Here is a 14320-nt window from a genome sequence, read left to right as displayed (position 1 = left end):
CTGTATTGCCATATTAAAACCTTACTGGGTTGGCATATTTGTGTTAGGAAATATGCATTCCTCAGAAAATTTAATATTTTCAAGTTAACCATTACTTGTGGTAGTCATTTTGTTATTATGATGACAAAATGCCTGAGATGAGGAGATAAGGGAGAAAGATACACGGTGGCTCATTGTTTTGGAGGATTAAGATAGTGGTTGCTTCCTGAGCTGTTGTGGTACTCACCTCTAATCCCAGCACCCCTGAAGCAGAGGCAGGTGGATCCCTGGGTTCCAGGTGAGCCTAGTCTATGGAGTGGGTTTCAGACCAGCCAGGGGTACACGGAAGGACTCTGGTTTTGTGTGTGTGTGTGTGTGTGTGTGTGTGTGTGTATGTGTGTGTGTGTGTGTGTGTGTGTATGTGTGTATGTGTGTGTGTGTGTGTGTGTGTGTGTGTGTTTGTAAGATGGTATGGTGGTTGTTTCGGTTACTTTGGAATCTGTGGCAAGGCCAAGCATCATGTCCTGAGACTCTGTAGCTGAACAAAATTGTTTATGTCTGGGTAACTGGGAAGTGTAGGGAGAAGTAGGAGGAGTCTGGGACTTTAATAGCCCTTTCAAAGATGTGTCCCCAGTGACTGTTTCTCCCTCAAGCTATACCTCCAACCCTCAGTTGAACCACAGTCTGGGAGAACTAAGTCTTCCCATAGGTCTGGGAGGTACAGTGAAGATCTAAACCATAGCACTCGCTTGACGTTACAGGATGGCTTGCCTGTTAAGTTCATTATGTGCTGGTCATTTTGTGAAGGTGGCCAGTTTCTCTTTCCCATAGACTTTCAAATGTCCCTCTCTGTTCCGGAAGATGCCTAGGTAACTTTGGTGTCCTAGCATCCCTATTTTGATCAGTGGTAGATCAGCTTCCCCGTGGTTTCCTCTTGCTTTCCTATTATTTACCCAGCACTGATAGATTTGCTCCTGAAGATACAGAGTCATCTTTGCCTAAGCCAGTCCTTTTCCCTGGTTGTGCATCTCCTTTGTTCCCTTAGATCTGAGAGCAGCACCTTGAAACTTGAAGTTTTTCAAATCTTATTTTTAATGATGACTCTTAAACACTTTAACCTCCCTTGTAACCCACCACCCACCAGAGGTAGTAGAAAAGAAAGGATAGAGGGTAAGTAGATTTGTTTAGAAAGGTTCTTTGGAGCAACTACTGTCTGTGTTTTTTGGAAATAGGCAGTTCAGTTCACAGGTTGGCAGGCAGCAGCAGTTCGATCCACTTGCAAACACTTCACGGATACACCAGCAGTCCAGTTTGGTAGAGTCAGGTCAGCCACAGTGGTGGCACTACCTAGCAGAAACAGCCAGGCCTGTAGGACTCAGTAGGAGTCAGCAGGAGGGACCTGGAGGGACACAGAAGAAGTTCTCAGCTGTTCCTCTCTGGGGGAAATGAAGACTAGGGAAGATGCGAGACCCACAAGTGTTGCACAGCTAGCTGTACCAGCAAGCCGTCGAGTCCCCTTCACTCCATTGGGTCCTATCGATAATCTCCAAACATTGTGTGTCCTCCACGTGCCTTGCCTCAGCATATGCATCCAATCAGCAGCAAGAAACTGCAGCGCACCACCAGAAGGCTTTGGTGCATTTCTCTCTATGGAGTCTTGATAAATGCAGCTGAACTACGCAATGTAAGGTGGACGAACACACAAGTGTTGTTAGCAAAGAATCCTTCATCCTCTCTTCTGTGTCTGCTTAGGTGAAACGTTCCTTCACGAGTCTCCTTTAGCTTTCACACCTGTGTCCACTTTAAAGAAATGTTCCTTCACATGTTTGCCCAGCAGAACACCGTCTACACAACTTTCTGAAGAACCCTTGCATTTCTACTTCAGTCCCTCTCCTGGCTCCTTTAGCTTCCCGACTGTTTGTGTCTGCTTTCCTCTTCCTTTTGTGAGCCCTACATACAGAGGTTCCTCAAGGACAGGTTCTCTGTGCACCCTGCTCCACCCTCTCTGGCCAGTTGTGTCTCTACTCAGCTGTACAACTTAGAGACGATCGATCTCTGAACAGATGAGTTTGCAACTTTATGTGTGGTGCAGTGTCAAATTGATTTTCTAGGTGTATGTAAAATACTTCTTCCTAAAGATCCCAGAACATCCTCAAATGATCACAGAGCGTTTCCGGTGTGCAGACTCTGCTATGTGTTGAATACCCCATTGAATGTTAAAACCAGCCTGAAACGTGGGATTCTATTGGCTTTACTTTGTACTCAGATCCCAAAAGAGTTTTACTTACTGTCATCACCATCACCAGGTTTGTTTGGATCTTAGGCGGAACTGGGCCCATGCTACATTTTCCATTTCCTATTTTGCCTTTTCTTTTGTAGGAAAGGAAAAATTCTTTTCCTCCACCTACTGAAGGATCTATATAACAAAAGCCAGGGGAAAAAAGGAAACGTGTACACAAGGTTTCCATACCTCAGAGAGTTTGTTCAGAAAGCAAGCCCAAAGCCCTGTGTCGACAAAGAACAGAAGGTTGTGGAGAGACAGAGTGAGAGGGAGCGTGATGAACAGCCGACCAAGGAAAGGCCTGCGTATTCAGATTTCTTTGGTGTCCTGTGTGTTTGGAAAGGACGGATTTCTTTCCTCTGGGTTTCAGATGAGTACCTCCCATGTGACAGCCTATGATCTACTTCAAGAAGTCAGAAAACGGGCTAGAAAAATGGCTTAGCAGCTAACAGCACTGGTTCCAGAGGACTGGGATTCAATTTCCAGCACTCACTTGGCAGCTCACAGGCTTTTGTAATTCCGTTTCTTGGGGATCTGTTATTCTCTTCTGGCCTCCACAGACACTTGTGCATGTGGTTCATAGATGTGCATAGAGGCAAAACACTTTTACAAAAACCAAAATAAAAACAAACAAACCTAAAAAGGGCCTCGCCATAGCCGCAGGTTTGCTTGCCTTTATTTTGAATTATCTTATGTGCCATGGTGCCCTTATTCATAAGGTAGTGTGCTGGAGCTCCACAGCTGTCATACTTCTTTATCTTTTAACAGTGAAGTCACTTTCCTCCACATGCAGTCTCTGTACTGTCTGCCATCGCCCCTGCATCTCCCACTCAGACTCGCTTTCCCTGTTCTCTGTGTCTAAAACATAGCCGCACTGCTGTGTGGTCTACTTCACGAAGCCTTCCTAAATCCTCACCATCTAAATCCCTCTCTCTTCCCTACAGATGGCCACAGAGCTCCGTCTGCATACCTCTCATCAAGCCTACCCATCCACTTCATATTAAAGGAACAGGATTCTGGGCTCGCCTGGTTACCGCTGCGGGGCTCTGCACCTGTGGAGAACAGAATCCAGTCTTCCACACTGACCGCCACTTGCAATAGACGATACGCTGCCTGGGGTGTATGTAGTAGGCATTCATTAATTGCTTACAGTCTGAATGGACACATCAGTGCTGTGAAAGTAGGAGAAAAAGCTTGCAGGGCAACCCTCCAAGCGTATTACATTTCTTAGAGCCATCTTTTGGGTGGGTTAGTGCCCGGGCTGAGCTCATGATAGCATCTTCTTGTCACTCCTTGTTCTACATACTTGCTACCCTCTTACATCTCACCATTTTAATAAACTTTGTTACCCTTGGCAAGTCATGTGCTCTCTCCCCCAAATCAACATAAGCACGATATTACCGACCTCCTGGGTCACTGTGATAGTTAGAATCCGACATAACAGTGTGTCCAATGTCCCTGCCGTAACCTCAGTATACCTAGTACATCCTCAGTAATTATTTATTTATTTTCCATTTACTGACCTTAAAAGTTTGATCTTATGTGACGTTAAGGCTGGTGAGGTGGCTCTGTGGCTGAGAATGCTTGCCTCGATTCCAGAAATCCTGAGTTTGGTTCCCAGCACCTGTGCTCAGCAGCTCACAACCTCCTGTAATCTCTGCTCAAGGGAGATCTAATGTCCTCTTTTGGTACATCCTGGTGCCACATACACACATACACACACACACATACATACGTACACACACATAAATAAAATTTAAAAATTAAAGATTAGTCATCATATTTAATGAGTTATCATTCATTGGGATCTTTGCATTTTGCTTTAAGTAATTTGTGTGGTCTTGCAATGTCATATATATGTGTACACACACACACACACACACATACTTTTGTGGTTCTCTCTATGTTCCAACCTTAACAATTAAAAAATCAGTAATTAGCATTTGGGTCAGATAATTTTGAAATCTTATCCAGCAGTTTGGACTAAAATCCATTTACCTGGCAAAACACTCAGTCATCCAAATGTATATAGTATCTCATATTACATACACAATTGTGTTGTATGTATATAGTATCTGATACTACATACACAATTGTGTTGTATGTGTATAGTATCTAATACTACATACACGATTGTATTGTATGCGTATAGTATCTCATACTACATACATGATTGTATTGTACGTGTATAGTATCTCATACTATATACACGATGGTATTGTATGTGTATAGTATCTCATACTACATACACGATGGTATTGTATGTGTATAGTATCTCATACTACATACACGATGGTATTGTATGTGTATAGTATCTTATACTACATACACGATTGTGTTGTATGTGTGTAGTATCTCATACTACATACACGATGGTATTGTATGTGTATAGTATCTTATACTACATACACGATTGTGTTGTATGTGTGTAGTATCTCATACTACATACACGATGGTATCGTATGTGTATAGTATCTCATACTACATACACGATGGTGTTGTATGTGTGTAGTATCTCATACTACATACACGATGGTATTGTATGTGTATAGTATCTCATACGATTGTGTTGTATGTGTGTAGTATCTCATACTACATACACGATGGTATTGTATGTGTATAGTATCTCATACTACATACACGATGGTGTTGTATGTGTGTAGTATCTCATACTACATACACGATGGTATTGTATGTGTATAGTATCTCATACTACATACACGATGGTGTTGTATGTGTGTAGTATCTCATACTACATACACGATGGTGTTGTATGTGTATAGTATCTCATACTACATACATGATGGTATTGTATGTGTGTAGTATCTCATACTACATACACGATGGTGTTGTATGTGTATAGTATCTCATACTACATACACGATTGTGTTGTATGTGTATAGTATCTCATACTACATACACGATGGTGTTGTATGTGTGTAGTATCTCATACTACATACACGATGGTGTTGTATGTGTGTAGTATCTCATACTACATACACGATGGTGTTGTATGTGTGTAGTATCTCATACTACATACACGATTGGGGAAATGCCTAAAAAGGGCACCAGGATGGAGTGTACCACCATCTCTGAAAGCAGGACAGGGTGAGAGACCCAGGAAAGATAGCATGAGGAGCTCTCCCCAAGGGCGACTGTCTTAATAGGCCTCTGTTTTTGTAGCAAAGCAACTGGCTGGAGATGCCATTTGGCATGATTCTAAGGAACAGGGCTCCATGAGAAAATGACTTGTCCTATCCTGCAAGTCGCCTGGGATTTCCCTGTGGTGACTCCAGCCAAAACAAGAGATAGGGTCATGCACAGAACTAGGGGGATTTGGACACAGTGAGGAATTGGAGCTGCAAAATGGGCTCAAAGATTGCAAGAGAGACAGCACTTAGAATTGTTTAGTTTGTTCTCTGTCTGTCTCTCTGCCCCCCTCTCTCTCTCTTTCTTTTTTCTGGGATGAGCAGTGTTTCTCTGCATAGCTCTGGCTGACTTCAAACTCACAGGGATACATCTGCCTCTGTCTTCCACATTCAGGGATTAAAGGCGAGCACCACCACTACTGGCTTCTTAGTATTTGATTTAAAAGATGTGTGTGTGTGTGTGTGTGTGTGTGTGTGTGTGTGTGTGTGTGTGTGTGTGTGTAGTTGGAGGATGGCAGCGGGAGTTGGTTCTTGCCTTCAAACATGTAGGGTTTGAGGATGAAACTCAGACTTGGTGGCAAGCACTTTTACCCACTGAGCTACCTTGCTGGACCCCAGATTTTCTTAGCACCTTAAAAAAAGATTTATTTACTTTATATATGTGAGTACACTGTAGCTGTCTTCAGACACCTCAGAAGAGGGCATCATATCCCATTACAGATGTTTGTGAGCCACCATGTGGTTGCTGGGAATTGAATTCAGGACCTCTGGAAGAGCAGTCAGTGCTCTTAACTGCTGAGCCATTTCTCTAGCCCTCCTTAGTACCTTTTAATCTAAATAACTAAATTGATTATGAAGAATTTTGGCTCCTTGTGTAAAATGTCTACCCTTTTTACAGGTGGGGACTGAGAGGAATCTGGGAGCTTCAAGATGTCTCTTACTTGACTTCAGCTATCTACCTGTCTCCAGTTTTGTACGTAGGGGCTCCTTGTGCACCACCTGACCTTTTATATGTACTTATATCATATTTCCTTCTCAACACTGGTGCAGAAGAGGCAGAAACACTGCTCTTAATGCACAGCTGTGAGAGTCACAGCCAAGGAGCTTGAAGAACTTGCCAAACTCACCTGGCTAGTCAGATCAAGACTGGGACATAATTTAGGATTCTGGCTGTCTATTTCCCTGTCTACCCACTGAGAGAATTACCAAGCCGAGCTCCCAGGAGAGCCCCCAGTGCATGCAAGTATCTAGAAGGGCAGACACAGCATGTGGAAGAAAGAAGGAAGTGTTACCTATCCACCAGGTTCTACTTATCCCTTACTAGGGACTGTCCTCTTTGCAACATAACTGCTTTCCAAAGTCAGCATTTAGTGATGGTTGTAAGAACATAATTTAACACCCAGCACTGTGACCTGCAAACTCTGGTAAATAGGATCAGGGGGAAGATTTAAGTGGCAAGACAACTGTTATCAAGACTTTACAGGGGTTCATTTGGTTCCACAGATAAAGCAAATAAAATATCCACAAACACAGGCAAGAGGTGACTGGAAAATCCTGAATTGTTATCTTGCAGTGAGGTCCTGTCCACATGTAGTAATGAGTTTATTCTCAGGGCGATGGCTCAAGTCATCCAAGAACTCAGGAAAGGTGGCTCTGGTGGCTGTCATCTCAGATGAGAGTAACCTGGTGAAGAGCCGGCCAGCCTCAATCTTAGGCCTAAAAGCCGTTGTAACTACCAACTATGTTTATATGTGTTTATGATTAAGCCTCTGATTCTTAAGGGTTGGGCTATGTTCACCTGTAGCCTTCACTACAAATGGTTCTATACTGTTGGTTTCAGGAATGGCAGCATGTCTTTGTTTAACAAAGTTAGTAACCATCTTTCAACCCTACCTCGCTGTTATGACCGCCTTGTGATCATGTCTTCCTTCTGGGAGGTTATTATGACTAACTTGTCATGCAGATGCTTTGCTCTAGTAACCCTACCTATTTGGTCTGCCAAATTCCCTGTTTGGAAACTGCTACTACCACTGAGCTATAACGGTCTTGTCTATTTCCTCTTCCTTACTCTGGTCTCCCACTGATTTCATAGTTGTCCTACAAAATCTGGTATCTTCTTCCTCTCGAGTACAGCTCTGTGGGGCAGATTCACCGAAACTTTGTCTTCTTTACATTCCTTTCAGCATTTTGGGATGGCTAAGAAAATCAGTGGGTTAAAGTGTAAAGCAACCAGAAAGATTGGTCTTAAAATTTTGGTTTTATCATTGAATTGCACAGACTCAGATTTCTCTGTAAAATCAAATCTAAGTACACTGACAAAACTGTGTTGTTGTTTCTTTGGGTATTGAAGTAGGCCGTTACAGAGAATATTAATTGTTAGAAAATACACGGTGCACTGTTTGTTTGTTTGTTTGTTTGTTTATTTGTTTCCTCATCTCCATTAGCACAGAGTTTTCTGAAGAAAATGATGACACTGCATTTCATACTCCTACCTTCTGACCTTCCCCAGAAGAGTTGTAGCGGATTCTCTAAAACAAGCAATGTTTATTGTAATTTTTTAAAACAGTTTTCGAAGTAATTACTTGTAAGAAAAAGTGAAGAACTTTGAAACATTTTGGTGTCATTTTCAGTAAATTAAAGGTGGGAAGAGTGGGTGTTATAAAGTGATAGGGAGACTACTTAGTGTGTGTGTGTGTGTGTGTGTGTGTGTGTGATGCACACCCATATGCTATCTCTTCAGCACCTTGAAGATCACTGTAGCTTCATGAATTTCGTAAAATTCATGTGGCATGGTGGAAGCTTGTGGCATGGTGGCTATCTGTGCTCCCCTTCAGAGTGAGGTCCTGGTTGTAGCTCATACAGTCTTGGCCATGGTAAAAATCAATTTCCCATATGCCAGGGGTCTGCAATTTGAGTGTTGTCGTGATTAGTGACTTCACCACTAGAAGCTGACACCCTGTTTACTTTTGTATATTAAACATTCAAAAGGGAAGAGAGAAAACTTCAGAGTGCCTATTGATCAAAATCCCAAAACACACTGAGGAAATCTAGTTTGGTGCTGGGAGTTTCCGCATCCGGGGAGGAGAGGGAGGTAGTGGAGAGAGAGGGAGAAAGAGGGAGAGAGAGAGGGAAGGAGGGGGAAGAGAGGGAAGGAGGGGGAAGAGGGGAGGAGGGGGAAGAGGGGAGGGGGGAGATGAAAGGGAAGAAAGGAGAGAGGAACAGAGGGAGGAAGAGAGAGAAAGACAGAGAAAAATATAAACCCCACTAGAAGATTTCAATGTCTTTCAGACCCTGAGCAGTGGATGCTCATATCCTTAGGCTGTGGGGTTCTCTAGCTTCCTATGTATTGACACTTCCTTTCCCACCAAAGCCCCTTCCTCTTGATTCTGATTTTCTCACCTATCCCTTTCCCCCTTTCACTATCCCCACCCCCTCTTCCCCTGCTTCTAGTTCCTCCAGAAAGAATCTATAAAATGCTGCCTGAAGAGACAGATTCTATAACGGTGCACAGTTGTCATGGAAACACACAGATTCCAAAACCTGAGACCTGCCAAAATGATCTAAGATCAGACCTCAGATGGATCAGAGGCTAAGACTGTCCCTGGAATTTCAGGGCGAGGGAGTCTGGGGGGGGGGGGGCAGAGAGTCTTTTGTGGCTTGGGTTGGTGTCCATAGAGAAAGGCTGGAGGGATGGAGTCTAAGTAGTTGCTGCTCCTATTTCAGACCATCTCCTGTAGGGAGATAGATGAATGTAGCTGTCAATGTAAGGGCTTGGAAAATTAGAATAGTAGACGTGTTTTATTACTGTTCTTTACTTATAAATTGATAAAGTTCATGTCTTTGAGGAATGGTCACAGTTTGAAGAAATGTTGCCAACCTTCCTGTATAAAATGTGCTGAGTTGTTATTCCAAAAGAATACAAAGCTCAGGCCAGAGAAGGGGGCCACCCCTGAGCTATTCCTTTGCCTCAGGTGGTTATATGGGTACCAGTACCTTCTTTTCATTTTTTTCCAAATTACTAACGCTACACTTTTATATAGCCCGTCAAATTTTAATGAGCTAATTTCAGATTATCCCAATATTTGAACCTGGCTGGCAGGGTGCTAATTCTGCCTCAGAGTACATCTCCAGGTCACTCTTTTCCTCTCTGATATGGGAGCTTCTTCTCCCTTTGGAGGCATCCTGCATGGGTGGGAGGCATGAACCTATTAGGCGAATACTGGACAGGATGTAACGCCTGACCTTTCTTGTTGGGCAGTGTGGTGACTTTGGTACTAGGAGTGGAGTATTGCTGCAATAGGCCTGACCAGACTCTTGTTGGGAGGAATATGGAACAATTTGGAACTTTGGACTAGAAAGGGAATTAATTGGACATTTTAAGCAGGGCTTAATCAACCATCCTAGTAGGAGCATGGAACCCGGTGGTGCTTAAGGTTACTTGAACTGTGGAAACCTGGCTCAAAGGTTTCAGAGAAGATTAACATGTGGCCTAGAGATTGTTCTTGCTATATTTTGGTAGAGAATATACTGCTTTTTGCCCTTGTCCAAGAATTTTAAGGAGTTTTGAATTAGTTGCGTTGGCAGAGAAAATGCCAATACAGCCTAGTATTGACTGTGTTGTGTGTTTGTTAGTGGCCACATTTATATAAATCTATGATGAGAAGGAGCAAGCTGAGCAGTGAAAAAAACAAAATTTATGGTTTAAAGGTAAAAGAGGCGTAGGAAGTGGGATGGAGCTAAATGCCGTGTTCAGGGAGATAAACAGACTAAAGAAAAACCTGGTGCTAAATGGATAAGGGCGTGGTGACCCCAGGCCAAGATGCCAGCCAGCTCATATCCCAACCTGTGAAAAGAAGTTAAGGAAAAGCTCAGAACCTTTAATGCCAGCACTCCAGAAGCAGAGGCAGGTGGATCTCGGAGGTAAAGGCCAGCCTAGTCTACAACAGATCAAGTTTCAGAACAGCTAGGCTTAGCCAGTGAAGAAAACCATCAAAACCAAACAGCTGATGAAGATGTACCTGAACCAGGAATCATGTTCCAGCCCCAGCACACTGGAGAACTTGGCAGCTTCAGCCACATAGCTCTGGCTTTTGAGGTAAAGATAGAGGAAAGTGGTTGTGGAATCTCAAGACCAAGAAAAGCCACCGTGGCCAGTTGTATCCGTGCTGTCACTGCATTGGAAGCTAAGAGAGGCCACTGTGTGAAGTTGTGAGGGTGAAGCCTGGATTGCCTTGTAGACCCGGATGTTGGAGATGAAAGAGTTGTGAGTTTCCTGCTGAGTAAAGCTGCTAACAGGAAGTGGAACCAGCCCAAGAGAGAGAAGTGGGTTGTGGTCGATAAAGCTGAAAGGAGTCGGAGATTTGAGTGCTTAGACATCAGACAGAGATGCAGCTTTTGGAGTTCGCCAAACTGGTTTTCGGTCTTGCTTTGGTCCAGTATTTCCTAACTATGCTCCCTTTCAGAATGGTGATGTATATTCTGCACCATTGCATATTGGAGTATGTGATCTGCTTCTAACTTTGATTTTACAGGGGTTACAGTTAAGGTAGTGAGTGAGTCCCAGAAGAGACTTCGAACTTTGGACTTTTAAACAAGATTCAGACTTGTAGACTATGGGGGGACTTTTGAAGTTGGACTAAATGCATTTTGCATTAGTTTTTGATTACAAGCCTGTGTGGACTGGTATTGGAATGGGGTGGTTTGAAAGAAAATGGCCCCCATAAGTCCACAGGGAGTGCACTATTAGGAGGTAAGGCCTTGTTGGAGTAGGTGTCACTAAGGTGTGGGCTTTGAAGTCTTAGATACTCGAGCCTCATCCAGAGTAGTATTCATTTCTGCTGCCTGCTGATCCGATTTTCACCACCTTCTCCAGGACCCTTTCTGCTTGTATGCTGGCATGCTTTCTGTTGTGCTGATAATGGACTAAACCTCTGAACTGCAAGCCAGCCCCAGTTACTTTTTTCCCCTCATAATAGTTGCCACAGTCATGGTGTTTCTTCACAGCAGAAACCCCAAGCAAGACAAGGATGATCTTCTCTCGTGTGGCTGCTCTGGGCTGTTCCTCTCTAACCCCCGAGGTGGGTTCTCCTGTCATTCATTCCTAGTAGACTTAGAGGACCCTGAATACCAACCACAAGTCACATTGTCTGAGAGACCAACTCTTCTGTGATGTCAACAAATTTTGCCCTTGAAACCAGGAAAGTATTTATAGCTCACCTCTTAGAGAAACGCCATTGACAATATGCAGAAATTTTGATTCCGATATTCTGTATAAAACATATTCTTTCCCCTGACTTGTTCACCAGTCAGAGAGAGTGATAAATAGAAAGGAGCTTGGTAAATGCTCCTGTCAGTTGATGTATTTCCTTGTAGGGTTTTTTGAGACATGTATGACTGTACACAGATTTTTCAGGAATGGAGGGAGGCGCTGCTGTCATCTCTGGCAATCCCATGATGGGAGAGGCTAATCCTGTTGTGTCTTTTATCAGATCTGTGGGAGAAGGCTTGGTTTACTCCCTCTTAGATCTTTGGCAGATACTCACCCCGGTAGTCTTCCTCTCAGCCCTAAGGAACTTCAGGTCTGTACTAGTAGTTGGCTCAGCTTTTGAATGTGCTCAAGTCTTCTCTTCATAGAAAGAAAAGTAAAACAAACAAACAAACAAACAAACAAACAAACAAACAAACAAGGAGAGCGAACAGACAGTCCTAAGAATTATATCTTCCTGGAAGAGTCTGTTCTGGCTAGTTTTATGCCAACAGACACCAGCTAAAGTTATTTGAGAGAAAGGGAGCTCAACTAAGAAAACGCCTCCATACGATCAGGCTGTGGGCAAGCTGGTGGGGCATTTTCTTATTTAGTGATTGGGAAGGCCCAGCCCACTGTGGGTGGTGCCATCCCTGGGCTGCTGGTCCTAAGTTCTATAAGACAGCAGACTGAACAAGGCATGAGGAGCAAGCTAGTAAGCAGCACCCCTCCATGACTTCAGAATCAGCTCCTGCCTCAGGGTTTCTACTGTTTGTGTCCCTGTCCTGACTTCCTCCAATGGTGAACACCAATACGGAAGTGTAAGCCAAGTAAACCACTTTCTTCCCAACTTGCTTTTTGTTCGTTATATTTCATTGCAGCAATAGAAACTCCAACGAAGACAGAGATTCCCATCCTTCCATAAACAAATCTATTCTGGAGAAAGAAGCGGGATCACATTTGCATTTCTGTTGTAGTAAATACATAAGAAACATCATTTCACCTTTTTGGCACCTGACTCAGTGGCATTATGTGTGCTTCTGTATTATCATGCAACCATTAGCAGCTTCTATTTTCAATTTTTAAAATGTTTTCCAAAGCCCAAACCAATATTTATTAAATTTTAATAACTCCTTCTTTCTCCCAGCCCCAGCATCTTTTTCTCGTTCTTATGAACTTGACTATCCACTCTGGTTTGAATGAAGTGTACTCACGAAGTAGTGGTCTTCAGGGTCTCATTATCTCAGCAGATTGTCTTCAAGGGTCGTCCGTGCTGTAGAACCAGTCGGGATTTACCTTCTATTCTCCAGTACGTAAATATCTCACTTTGTTTGGGTTGGAATACTTGGGTTTCTGCCTTTGGCTATATTGACTAACATGGAGATAAATGAATATTGGTATATTTGTCTGTTCAAGACCCTGTTTTCAATTGTTTGGAATATAGGTTACACTTAGAATGATTAATTCAGCTAACGTAATGTCTATCTCTGCTTTCTACAGTAATCACATGCCCAGTTTTAAATGTATGAGTGCTGTAAGTGACTTGCAGAACAGCAGCCCTCCTCTGCCTTTCTCTACTCCACCATTTCTTCAGAGTCAGTACCTTAGACTCCATAGTCATTTGCATTACTCGCCAAGTGATTGTTTACTGATTTTTCATTTTATGTTTCCCACTGCTTTCCCATTATGGAGTACACAGTCTTATCTGCCATTATAGTAGAGGGTGTGATGTAAGCCTGCAACAAATCATCCCATCCATTCTTGTAACAGCCCTGATCAAGAGATAGGATTTGTTTCTCTTCCACAATGATATTTCTAAAACTAGGTGGAGAGAACCTTCACCTTCGCCCTTGCCCTTGTCCTGAGGCTTTCTCAGAGATAAGCTCAGGCTTCTCCCTGATAGTGTGTTAGCCCACATGAGACACAGAAGCTCAATGCCCTCGCTGAGGCCATTAGGCCTGCCAGCTGCCAGCCAGTCAGTCCTCAATATGAATGTGAAACCATTCCATACAGTTTCTCTTTACAGAGTCCCCCAGGTAGTAGCAGCCATAACTGAAGGCCTGCCCATCTGAGGCCAGTGTAAATAGCTAAGCTGTGCAGAGGTAAGACTGCTGTGTTTCGATGCACGGTTTGGGAGTGGTGCGTTACAGAAATAGATTTGTGAAATGACATGCGATCAACTCACACGTGTCTCACCCCTTGTGTCTCTGTCATGCCTTTGATGAGATGCATATTCATTCTTTTTGTAGTTAGTAACTGTGTTGACACTAGTTCAACGCAGAGCCCAGAACTACATTATGTTTTCCCTATCATGCTCCTTTTGGTTTTCCAGAAGTTCCTTTTGCCTCTTAACACATTTTATTTAGCTTTCTTCCAGTCTCTAGCTAAAATTTTCTACTTCCTTTATAACTCTGTAAAATGTCTCACAATCCATCCCTCTTCACTATGAACCTGCCATATGGTCTATCATTTTTGTTGTTTTTTCTGGAACCCTCTGTCTCAGGGCCTTTTGCTGTCCTGCTTTAACCTGGAATGGTGGCTCTATAGTGCTCTAAACGGAAATGGTGGCAGTTGTTGCTCAGAGACTCACTCTTTCCTTTTTAGCTCTTTTGCCTTGAGTCTCCTGTTAAGTACCACCTACGCTTACCTTTTCTTCTCCGGTAACTC

Source organism: Rattus norvegicus, chromosome 6, assembly GCF_021556685.1.
Source record: "Rattus norvegicus strain SHRSP/BbbUtx chromosome 6, alternate assembly SHRSP_T2T, whole genome shotgun sequence".
Classification (NCBI taxonomy): domain Eukaryota; kingdom Metazoa; phylum Chordata; class Mammalia; order Rodentia; family Muridae; genus Rattus; species Rattus norvegicus.
Note: the sequence above shows the minus strand (reverse complement) of the source record.